This window comes from Grammomys surdaster, unplaced genomic scaffold (genome assembly GCF_004785775.1).
Source record: "Grammomys surdaster isolate TR1022 unplaced genomic scaffold, NIH_TR_1.0 133, whole genome shotgun sequence".
NCBI classification, from domain to species: domain Eukaryota; kingdom Metazoa; phylum Chordata; class Mammalia; order Rodentia; family Muridae; genus Grammomys; species Grammomys surdaster.
Window position 1 is genome coordinate 5418805 of NW_021604591.1, and position 12129 is coordinate 5430933.

The following is a 12129-nucleotide window of genomic DNA, read 5'->3' on the forward strand; positions in this document are numbered from 1 at the left end:
TTCTCCTTTGCATTTGGTCTCAGAGATCCTGAAAATAACCACAAAAGAAAGCAGCTACATTTTTCTAGATCAGAAGGGTCAAACTTAGATTTTTTTCCATTGATAGTTTCATACCACGAAGTCTTAAGTCCACTGTGGGAAAATGTGTGGAGTTAGGGAAGTGGGAAGTTTGCTTTGAAGTTCCTACCTTTTCTACCTCGATCTTAGCTGCTTCCCACCAGGTAGATATATTCAACAATACCAAAAATTTTGAGGAAAGTGACTCTATAGGTTAGGGACACTTTAAATTGTCTCTGCTTATGGCTCAGAAATGTAATGTTTTTGCATTTCTCTTTCTCTTTAAAAATGGCATTATATTCTAGTAAAAAATTTCAACAGTTTGTTAGGGTAATATTTAAAACGGCAGCACCCAATCTGGCTTTTTGTTACAGGGCCGCCATTTTCAGGACTAGGCAAGGCCTGAGGCGACAAGCAGCATGTGTTCTTGCCACTGCAGATGCTCAGGCTGGACAGAAGCACAGGTCCTGGTGCCCATGAGACACAGGCATGGGAGATGGCTCTGCCAATCTTCCATGCTGTCTCCACAATGCTTGGCTGAGCCCAGAACATGCAGTACCCGGTAGAAATGAGACCCTAAAGCTTAATTATTATCCAAAGGCTTTATATATTTAGAAATGCTCAGCTAACAATTTGTCCACACAATTAGAGTTGTTTCCCAATATCTAACCTTAAGATATAAACCGTTACCCAGGGCAGTCCTGGACCTATGTGTGGTTCTCCATAGCTCCTATATCTCTCCTCTTTCTCTTTTTCCTTCTTCTCCTCTTCCTCTCTTCACTCTGCCTACCTCTCATACAGCCCAATTGCCAAGCTTTATACAAATGTAGTGGGAATATATCCCACTATAACAGTTAGCATTTCATATCCAGACTTTTCATTTGAATGCAAGATAAATAGTTGCTTTTACTGTGTTCTGATTTTGACAACCAAGTTTAAGGATTGAAATGTGTAAGGAAAGAAAAGATATCACAGTAGGAAATATCAACTCATGGTGTTTTTGTTTGTTTGCCACAAGTAAATCAGGAAATTACGAAAAGCTAATTGCGTGCTTGGAAATAAGTAAACATTCATTAATAAGAGAGATTAGTTTAAGGGTCATTCAATTGTAGTCTTTGTTTTTTAAGTCTACTTTACTGGAACACAGCCAAGTCTATTTGTTTGCTTTGTGTCTAAGGCTCTTCTAAACTGCAATGACAGAGCTGAGTAGTAATGAGAGAAGTAACAGAGAAACAGCAGAATAGGCCACCTTAATATTAATATTAGCTTTCTAGCTCCTTAACATTCAACTCCTGGATTAGTTTAATACGTTGTGATTCATTCAAACATACATTACCATATTGTGTTGGCTAATGTTTATTATAAACTTTACAGGGTATAAAAATCACTTAAGAGTCATGTCTCTAGGCATGGCTATGACGAGTATCTTGATTGAGCTGAAGTGAGGAGCTCTGCCTTCTCTGTGGTTAGCATATCACTACTCCATTGGGTAAGTCTTGGTGCCCAGTAAAGAGGAGAAAGCAAGTTGAATGTCTCAGTTTCCTGTCTATTGGTCTGTTAAAGTACACTGACAAAACTTATGGGAGAAAGAATTTATAGCTTACAATTCCAGTTTACAGTCCACCAGTGAAGGGGAGTTGAGTCAGAACATGGAGGCAACTAGTCTAGTCCATGGTCAGAGTGGAGAGAGGATGCATACATTCGTGTTTACTGCTTATCTTATCTTGTCTTAAGCAGTCTAGAGTCCTGCCTATGAAAGGTCATGCTACCTACATTTATAATGTCTCTTCCCTCTCAATTAATTTAATTAAGAATAGTCTTCACAAACCTGCCTACTGGCCAATCCAATACAGAAAATTTCTCATTGAGACTCTCTTCTCAGCTGACTCTAGATTGTGTCAAGTTGAAAAACAATCATCAGATTGAACACTAGGCCAGTCTAAATAATGCTTCATAGTCATGCCCAGAGGTATAATTCTTATGTGATTTTTATATTCACTGCTTTCTGCTTCCTAGCTGGGGTTACCATGTGAGCTGCTGTCTCAAGTGTCTGCCATTGGGGACTTTCCCACCATAATGGACTGTAGTTTGGAATTATGATCCCAAATAAGCTCTTCCTCCCCCAGGGTTGCTTTTGTCAGGGTGTTTTATCACAATAATGGAAAAACCAACTTTTATGTGGATAGCATCCAAAAGAATGGGTGTGCATTCATACACTTGAGTGTCAAATTCTCTTTGCTTTTGAATGAGCCAGGAACATGTTCTCCTGTTACTCTGGAGACTCCAGTCCATCAAAGTTCTTATGAAGCTCAAATCAACTGGGATGTGTCCAATCTGGAGGCTGTGAGGCAGAATCTATGTTCTTATTTCCATATTTTCCATATTTTAGAGGCTACCTGCTTTCCTTTGTATGTCACACTTTTTCTCTGTCCTCAATACTAGCTACAGCAGGGTATTTCTTATTCATGCTTTTATATCAGATTTTCTGTCTTCTGCATCCTTCTGCTTGTGAGGACACTTCCGGTTACACAAGACCCTCCTGCTTGTTTTAGGACAATCCTTTCATCTCTACATTAATTGTCTCAGAACTTCATTTCACTTGTAACCTCAAGCCCTATTGGCCATGTGTCCTTGACTGTTGAACTGATAGAACCTGGAGTCATCTGAGAGGAGAAACCTCACCTGAGGCATTGCTTCAGATTGGCCAATCTGCTAGCATGGCTGTGGGAGACCTCCTTGATTATTAACTGATGAAGGAGGTCCCAGTCCACTTTTGGCAGGACTATCCCTGGACAAATGGTCCTGGGTTGTATAAGAAAGCTAGCTAAGCAGGAGAAAAAGAGAGAGAGAGAGAGAGAGAGAGAGAGAGAGAGAGAGAGAGAGAGAGACTAAACAAATAAACTATCAAGAAGCATCTTCCATGCTTTCTGCTGAATTGCTGAATTCCCTTGGCTGTGATTAAGTTTCCAGGTTAGAGGTAATGCCAAATAGAAGGATAAGCAGTTCTGCTTTCAGATTCCTGCCTTGAGTTCTTTCCCTGACTTCTCTTAATAATGAACTGTGACCTGGAAGTAGGAGATGAAACCAGCCCTTTCCTTCCCTAAATTCCTTTTGGCTAGACGGTTTTACCACAATAACAGAAAGGAAAAGAGAACACAACACAATATAAAATATGCATGGGTTCGGAGAGTTAGAATGTGAATCTTATGGTAAGGAAATCCTGCATCCTATCACAGTGGATATCTAAAAGAATCACAACATTAAGAGAAACTCAATATTTAATAGTTCATGTAGTATGTAGTTCCTTCTATCCTGCTTTAAGCTCTAGGTGGACCACACTACCAGCCCCTACCCAAATTTCCTTGGATTTTCAGGTGAAACATACACACACACACACACACACACACACACACACACACACACACACACACACACTAGCTCTTCTGAGCCTCTTTTGGCTAATGTACCCTTATCTTTACTTACTCCTTGCTTAACACTTCTGAATCTGCCCTACCTAGCTTAGTTATGCTTCTCCTGCCTGCTGCCTCAGGCCCAATCAGGGAAGTGGTCAATGGCCATCTCTCCAAGATCTCACATAGCTGGTGGCTCTATCTTCTTCTGAAGCATGGTTATTCTCTTTCCTCCTTCTGCATCTTCTAGCCTTCTGGAGGAACCTGAAAGTCCCACATCTTCTACCCATCCATTAGCCACTGGTATCTTTATTGATCAATCAAGAACCAATTGGGGAAAAGGATCTTTAGTGTTCACATTCAGATTTCCCATCAAAGCATCAGAACTACCCCTACAATTTTACATTCAAAGGTTTAGTTTGGTAACATCATAGATACTTGCTTTTTGTCTGAATTTGATAGCCAAGTTTATGGGTGATTGAGGAAAGGATAAACCAATGAAAGATTTTATACAATATAGTCAGTCTTGTTTCTTTTTGTGTGCTGTGAAAAAAATCCACTGAGGACTTACAAGAAAAATATGGTAATTAATTCTAGAATGGAGAGCTGTGACATGCCTTTAATTTCACCACTTGGGAGTCAGAGGCAGGTTGATCACTGACTTTGAGGCCAGCATGGTCTATACAATGAGTTCAGGATAGCCAGGGCTACATAGAGAAATCTTGTCTCAAAACACCAAAACCAAAACCAAACCAAACCAACCAACCAACCAAACAAACAAACTTTTAGAACATATGTTTATACATGGTTTTTACTTTTTAAGTTTGTATATGCTTCAGCAATGTTTATCATCTTTATAATATATAAAATCTAAATGAAAATACTAGCAAATAAAAGATCAAACAGAGTGGAAGGTGAAGAATAGGCATTTAGGAGAACACAGACATCATTCTGGATTTTCACATTTGTTTTTTTATCATGGTTCCTTGGCAGAATGAGAGATCTCTTGTTTTGGGTGAGCTTCCCTATTGTTTATTTAATACAAGTGCATCTTGGGGGAGCTTGGCTTCCACCTCTGCAGTATAGAAAACTCAGTACTAATGTCCTTGAATAGGGCTATCCTATTCTACAGAGAAAGCCAGCCTCTCATTTGCACAGAAAGAGTTCATTCTTCTAGCATTTACATCATTTATTCCTATTCAATACTTTTCAAGTTTCAGATGATTTATAGCTTTTGAATTGAATGTTCATATCCATGTGATCCTTGGCAAGTCATCCCAATGTCTGTTATGCTTGTACAAAAATGGATTTCCAAAGTCTCACTTTTTAAAAATTGTATTTTGTGTGTATAAGTCTTCACATGCGCATGTATCTCTGTACCACATGGGTGCTAGAAGAGGCTAGAAGAGGGCAACAGATGTCCTGAAACTCGAGTTACAGATGGTTATGAGTTGCCATATAGGTGCTAGAAAATTGGGCCAGGTTCCTCTTCAAGAGCAGTAAGTGTTCTCAAATTCTCAGTCATTTCTACACGCCCTAACAATGAATTTTAAAAATGGATTTGATTAGAGATCAGCCTCAACAGATTTACAATTTAAGAAAAAGTTAAAGTAAGCTAAAAATTAAGAAGCATAATGTTTTTAATTGCTTGGAGTTTAGTTCCTTTGTCTCTTAGCTCCAGAGCAGGTTGGGAGACTAGAGTCACTTTTTCATCTTGATTAGAGGAGGTAACTGTAGAGTGTGAACCTCTGTATCCTGTCCATTAGCTCCTGCTGTATGGTACTTGGAAAAAACTATTGAGGAGTTAACCACTGTGAGAACAATACTGTTCTCTAATAGAATTTTGGGCACCGTAGAGCCATTGGAAGTTGCTAGCTGCTGAGGGGGGTGGGGAGAGAGAGAGAGAGAGAGAGAGAGAGAGAGAGAGAGAGAGAGAGAGAGAGAGTTTCATTAAGGGCACAGTTCTGGGAAAGCCAAAGGTCATTCAGAGCCATATATCTAAAAATATTTGAGCATCACCCATTGGTCTCAGAGGATTTAAAAAATAGAACAGGAAGTAGTCAGGATTGGGAAGAGAATGGATTTGGGAAGAGTTGGGGGATCAAAACATTGCATGAAACTCTTGAAGAACTAATAAAAATAACAACATCCCTTCCCCAAAGTAACTTTGCTTGAATTACTTTTGAGTGGATAGCTGAGCTTTGCCAGTAACATTCAAAGCAAGGAAAGTTGTATTTTAAAATATTTAAAATATATTTTGAGTATGTATGTATGTATGTATGTATGTATGTATGTATGTATGTATGTGCCTGTGTTTGTAGAGATCAGAGTTTGGGTATCTTACTCAGTCACTCTTTACTTTCTGAGACAGCATTTCTCACTGAGCCCAGAGGTTTCCAATTCATTTAGTTCAGATGGCAAGTGAGTTCCGTGCATCCTTTTATCTCTGTCTCCCCAGTGCTGGGATTGCACACACAAATTACACACAGAGAGCTTATTGGTTTCTGAAGATGTGAATTGAGGTCCCCATGCTTGCATGGCAACTTCTTTCCCGACTGAGCCAATTCCTCAGCCCATGTGTTCTTTCAGCAAAGAAAATTTATCAACAGGCAACTTTTCCCAAGCTCCTACTTAGGTGCAGTAACTTGACTTCTGACCTTAAAAATCTTATTATTTCTTTGAAGAGGAAAAGATCAACACTGACTTAGAAAGAACAAACAAACTGACAGCCACTCTACCAGCTTCCATGCTAACAGCTTTTGTTTTCACAAAAAAATAAGCAGGACTGCAATATTCTGTAAAGGCGCGGTGGCTGCAGAGAGACAAACTTTGAGCTTCAAAGGCTGGGGAAAGATAAAGGCAAGGTGACACTTGATGGCACAGTGGTGACTGGATTCTTATGGCAAAGTAGAAGGCAGGAAGAATATCACAGATTATCTGAGAGCCTCAGTAGAAATTTGACAATATCAGGAAGATAGCAAGTTTCTCAGGACCAGTGTACTTGTAGTCAACACTCTTGTTTGTCTGCAAAGGAATTTTGTATCCCAGATAGCCAGACCAACAACCATGAACATACCTAAAACGGAAAAGAGAAAGCAGAAAGAGAGACATTGAATTTCTACCTAAATTAACTTTGGAGAAAAGCCAAGCCCTGTGCTTCCTAAAAATCTTATAAAAGTGATATATCTTTTTTAGTTGATTATTCTATGTCTGTATGCACATGTATACATGTATATGCTTTCAAGTGTATGAGTGCATGTGAGTATGTGTTTGCATGTGTTTGTGTGTGTGTATGTGTGTGTGTATATTTTGTAGGCTGGAGAGCACCAGTGATGTTAAAACCAGAGTCACGCTTTCCTCCTTCCTTCTGTTTCAAGGAATTGGTAATAAGAATATTGAGTAATTGATGCACGAGTAATGCCTTGGGAGCAATATGAAAACACAGGTACTATGTATGTAATGACTCCTGCTGTTCAACCTTGGTCCCAGCCCAGTGCAATGTGGGTAAAGACAGAAAACTTTCAAAGAACTCCCAAGAGACCTGACTCACTTTCTTTGAGCACCTGTTTCTGTGACTTTACTCCAGGGTTGCCATGCCAGTGCTTGCCTAATAGAGGACAGTAAATGTCCCTTTGTTGTTAATAATTTTCTCATTAGCCTCTTCTACAGGACTGTAATTTGGTAACAGAAGTCATTCACCTTTTAGTTAATTCTCTGATGCAGGTGTATAACCAAGTCCTGTAGCCTAGACCACATGGAAGCGGGGAGGGGAAATGACAGTCATAAGGCAGTGAAGGGCATTCTGCCTGTCCCTTTTCTCCATCAGGAAGATTCTATTGTAAGTTCTTCCGTGATTCTATCCCTCTCTGTCCTGACATTTAAAAATGTATTGTTTTTATTTCAGGCAGTACCATCGATCTAATTGATAATACAGTAGCATTCATCATCAGTTACAGAAGGAGGGAAAAGAGCACAGTGCTTCTTTTAACCGCAGACACTTCCTGCGTGGTGACATTTCGTTGACATTGGTGAAAGCTCAGTGTAACTTGGTAAAGAAGGGCAGAGTTTGAAGCTAGGAAGAGCACACTGGTCTTTTTGTTTTATTAAGTAGCTAGCCTTCGAGCGCCAAAGTGATTATAGAATAAAAGACGCTGTACTTGTTTCAAGCGTTTTTCTAAAAGTAGACATGCTCTCCTTTTATTTTGCCTTTCAACTTGGAGGAAGATGAAGAGTGTGCACAATGCACAGTTAGAACAGAGATGGCGTGATATGCCAAGTGAGTCCCACGAAAGAGCCTCATTGATGGCGTTTGTGTTAAGGCTTATTACTGGTATGCAAATTCCCAGCCTATAATTGTTTGCAAAATCAGGCCCAGAGGCATTCCCACAGAGGAAGCAATTATAAAATGGTTAATTAAAAGTAATTATAAAATGCTAAATGACTTCTGATACATGCTCATACATTGTTCCATTATAACTTCATCTCTGAGATTCTAGAATGGCTGCCTCCCAAGAACACAGCATCCTTCAGGGAAACGTAGCTCATCAGCCAGTAATGGCTGCCCTCTCTTTTTGGAGCTTTGAAAACTCACACTCCTGTCTGTTCCAGGTCGACAGCTGGGTTCTTTCCTATGCTGTGGTCAGGGTTGAATGTACCACAGGGGATTTTTACAGCAAGTGGCCCGTGCATTCTTCATGGTCATATAGGAGAGAAGAATGAATTCAAGTTTTGATGCAATCTCTAGACTGGCTTCCTGGAGTTCCACTCAGCCTTCAAGCCTATATGGGAATAGCAGATGCGTAACAGCCTCTCGGGCCCCCAATTATTCATGGCTGTTGTAAACAGAGACCTTAGAGAGAATCCAGCCAGATGCAGAGAGCCATCACTAGGCAGAAAATTGGGGACATGGTTGTTTCTCTCACAGCAGTAATGCTCAGTTCCTATAAAATTCCATTTTATAAGTAAGACACAATGTTTTAATGAATGTATACAAATGTATGTGTGTGAATACATGTGCATGTTTATGGACACGTCAGGTCTAAATTTAGGAACAACACCCACGGCCTTTTAAACAGAATCTTTCACTTGCTTGGACTCATTACTTAGGCTTGCCTGACTGGCCAGTGAGCTCCAGGGCTTCTCCAGTCTCTGGCACCCCAGCGCTGAGATTACCACTCTGATGACTTTTAAATGTGGATTCTGGGGATTGAACTAGCGTCCTAAGCTTGCAAGTAAATTTTACTGCCTGAGCCATCTCCCAACCCCCGAGTTGCAATTTTAAGGGGTATAAAATATTTTAACTGCTAAGAGGGCTAAATTATAGCTGTTATTATTTTTAAAAATTAACAGTTCAAAATTCAGAATATTATTAAAATCAACATTGAAAGGTAGTGCTAGTGAGTTTCTGTAAATATGAGTACAGTCAGGCTTGAGACCTGCATTCTGCCTGTGTGTGACGTTTTCTACCTCTGATGCAAAATTTAGCATGTCTATCAATTTATAAATTTGAGATAAACAGTGGAGAGCTTCTTGATAGGATTAGGAGGCCCCATGAGTTTACTCACACTAAGCAAGGCGTCTACTATACCTAAGATTCAAAGAAGAATTCCTGTTTTATTTCTTAGTGGTAGAAAGCAGTTTGGTTGTTATACAAATGATTTTTTATCTCCCACTTGGAGACTGGATATTGCCAGTGTGAGGACAGAACACACAGAACACATTTTTTTTTTTTAAATTAACCAAGCTGGCTCCCTAAATCCTCTCATGAATTTTATGGGCATCATAGCTCTGCATCTGTACCTTTGCCAAATCCTGAGGGGTTTGACTTCTAGGACTTCTACAGTTCTTAGGTTTTTTTTATTCTTTTTCACTGTAGTATTGCATAAAGAGTAAAGAAGCTGAGTTAAATCCTCAATAACAGTGGATGTGTGGCCCCCTATGCCGCAAGGTTATTGTTTCTTTACTTTCCAAATTAAATAGCTGCCATTGCCATCCTAAATTCTGTGGGATTCCTACTCCTACTGTGTAGTTCCTGAGGATCTCAGCCTCTGAGCCCTCATGGTGAGATCTTCTTACTTCTCAATTTCTTTTAGTTGGTTTGTGTTGTTTATATTTTATCGACAGTTTCATGTGTTCATGGAATGAATTTTCGTGTTTTTCACTCCCACTCTCCTCTTTCCTCCCCTTCCCTATCCCACTTGACGCATTCTTTTTTTTAACAAATCCCACCTCAACCTGCCTACCCTGTGTCTTTTCTTTGTGTGCAACCCATTACATTTGATTAGTCTTTTTATTGTTTCCTACACATGGGTAGGACGTTTCTTACCTGAGCAAAGGTGACTTATTGGTGGCTCGATCACTGAAGGAAATGGTATGTCTCCTGCAACCGTAGTTAATTTCCAATAGTCCCTTGGGGTGTGATGGGGCCTCAAGCCTCACTATAATGAAATGGTGAAGAGAACAGTCTTCTGCAGGTCTTGTATATGTAGCCATAGCTATAGTGGGGCAGTGAGTGAAATGGCCATGAATTGTTGCTGCTCTCCTCATCCTCTGGCTTTTGCATTCTTCCTGCCCCCTCTTCCATGATGTTCTGTGTGTCATTTAGTGTCTACATATCCTATCATGCTTTCTGCTTCTGTAGGTCTCCCTGATCCTTATTCTTTCAGATGGAGAACTACTCCAGTGTTCCTAACCTCAAATAGCAGAAGGAGTGGTATTTGCAGTACATATGGTTCTGATATTTTCAGGTATTGTTCTTTTTAAGCCCTGCCCTTATTTATCTCCTTCCCAGTGGAGACAGTTCTTCCATTTCAACTTTGCATCTGTCACTGAAGTAAATCCCTAAGTTTCACATATAAAAATGCTCTCTCCAAGCATGAGAAATGTTCAAACACATGTTGAATGTTTGTCAAAATTTTTTGTCTACTTGCTTAATTTGTTGCATATGTGCACACATGTGCATGTGCATGCATGCACACACACATGCACACACATACACACATACACACAAACATTTTATGTTCATTAAGAAGTTCATTGTTCATGGGTGGGCCATCTTCCCATTTCTCCATTATTAACAATGCAAGGTACTGCCCCAGGAATGAAGCAATAGGATTTCTTCAATATGGGTAAGAATAGATTCTGGAATTGAACTTTTCTGGGAAAGGGGAGCCAAGATTGGGAGATGTCTTTTTAGAAGCGGCTTGCTTCTAATTGTGTGTGTCTTCTAAGTATTTTTGACCATTAACTATAAACTAGGCTGTTTCTTAGAAATAAAAACTCTGTTCACTAAGGAAGGTCTTGACAGTCATGACATTGAATTGAGCCAGTGAGCTTTTGGAAAGCCAGCAGGGCAACTGATCAGCTCTCCATTATCTTTGATCAATTACTGCATTTAGTAATTTATATTTCTTGACATCAACTCTTCTTTATTTCTCTGGAGAATTATTAGTGTTAACTCTATTCTTTTTTTTTTTTTTGGTTTTTTTGAGATGGGGTTTCTCTATGTAGCCCTGGCTGTCTTGGAACTCACTCTGTAGACCAGGCTAGCCTCGAACTCAGAAATCTGCCTGCCTCTGCCTCCCAAGTGCTGGGATTAAAGGTGTGTGCCACCACCACTCGGCAACTCTATTCTTTAATGATGTTCTATAGTATCTCAACATACCACTAGGGCTCATCTGCTAAAGACATGCTCCTCATAGTACACTAGGAGATAATGCATACTCCCTAGTCAAAGGTTCAATGATAATGTAGCTAAGGAGATCTGTTCTATAGAAGATACACACAGTCCATTGTCATGGGAAGGCTCAGAGAATCACAAAGTTCAGAGTTGCATGTTCAGGTTTTGAATGATTGCCTCAAGTGGGAGGGGAAGTAATCCCATAAAAATAAATTGATGTTTTCCCTATTTTTGCAGTTCTGAGTATGTAGATCACGTAAATTTTATGATTTTTATAAATACTTGGAGAATAACATTTAATACATTTGAGAAGGAGATAGATAGATAGATAGATAGATAGATAGATAGATAGAGAGTGGGGGAGATCAGAGGAGAGGACACATAGAGAAGTTAAACGTCATTCTCTATTGGTAGATGAAGCAGTTAAGAGCTTTGATTGTTCTTCCAGGGGATCTGAGTTCAGGTCCCATAACCCAAGTATAGCAGCTTACAACCACCTGTAGCTCCAGCTCTTGTGGATCCAATGCCCTCTTCCCACCTACATAAATATCTTCACATATCATATACACTCATAGACACCTACCCACCCTCTAATCTACCCACCCTCCACACAAAATAAATCTTGAGGAAAAAAATTAATTCTTTATTTTTCCTTAGTATATTCAAAATTCAATGGAGGTTACTTGTTTCTTTGATGATCTCACACTCAAAGAAATCCTTCCGTTTACTAAAGTACTTATGTAAAGCCCCGTAGAATTATGCCCATATAGAATTATTTTGTAGCTTGTAACATATTTTATGAGATATCTGGAGTCAGCACTGTTATTTTCTCAAATGGCTACTTATTTACACTTTACCTACCACTCTAAATCACCTTTAGCAAATGATTTTACTCCTTAACACATAAAGAAAGTAGATGTCAATAATGGGCACTTCCTCTCTCTCTCTCTCTCTCTCTCTCTCTCTCTCTCTCTCTCTCTCTCT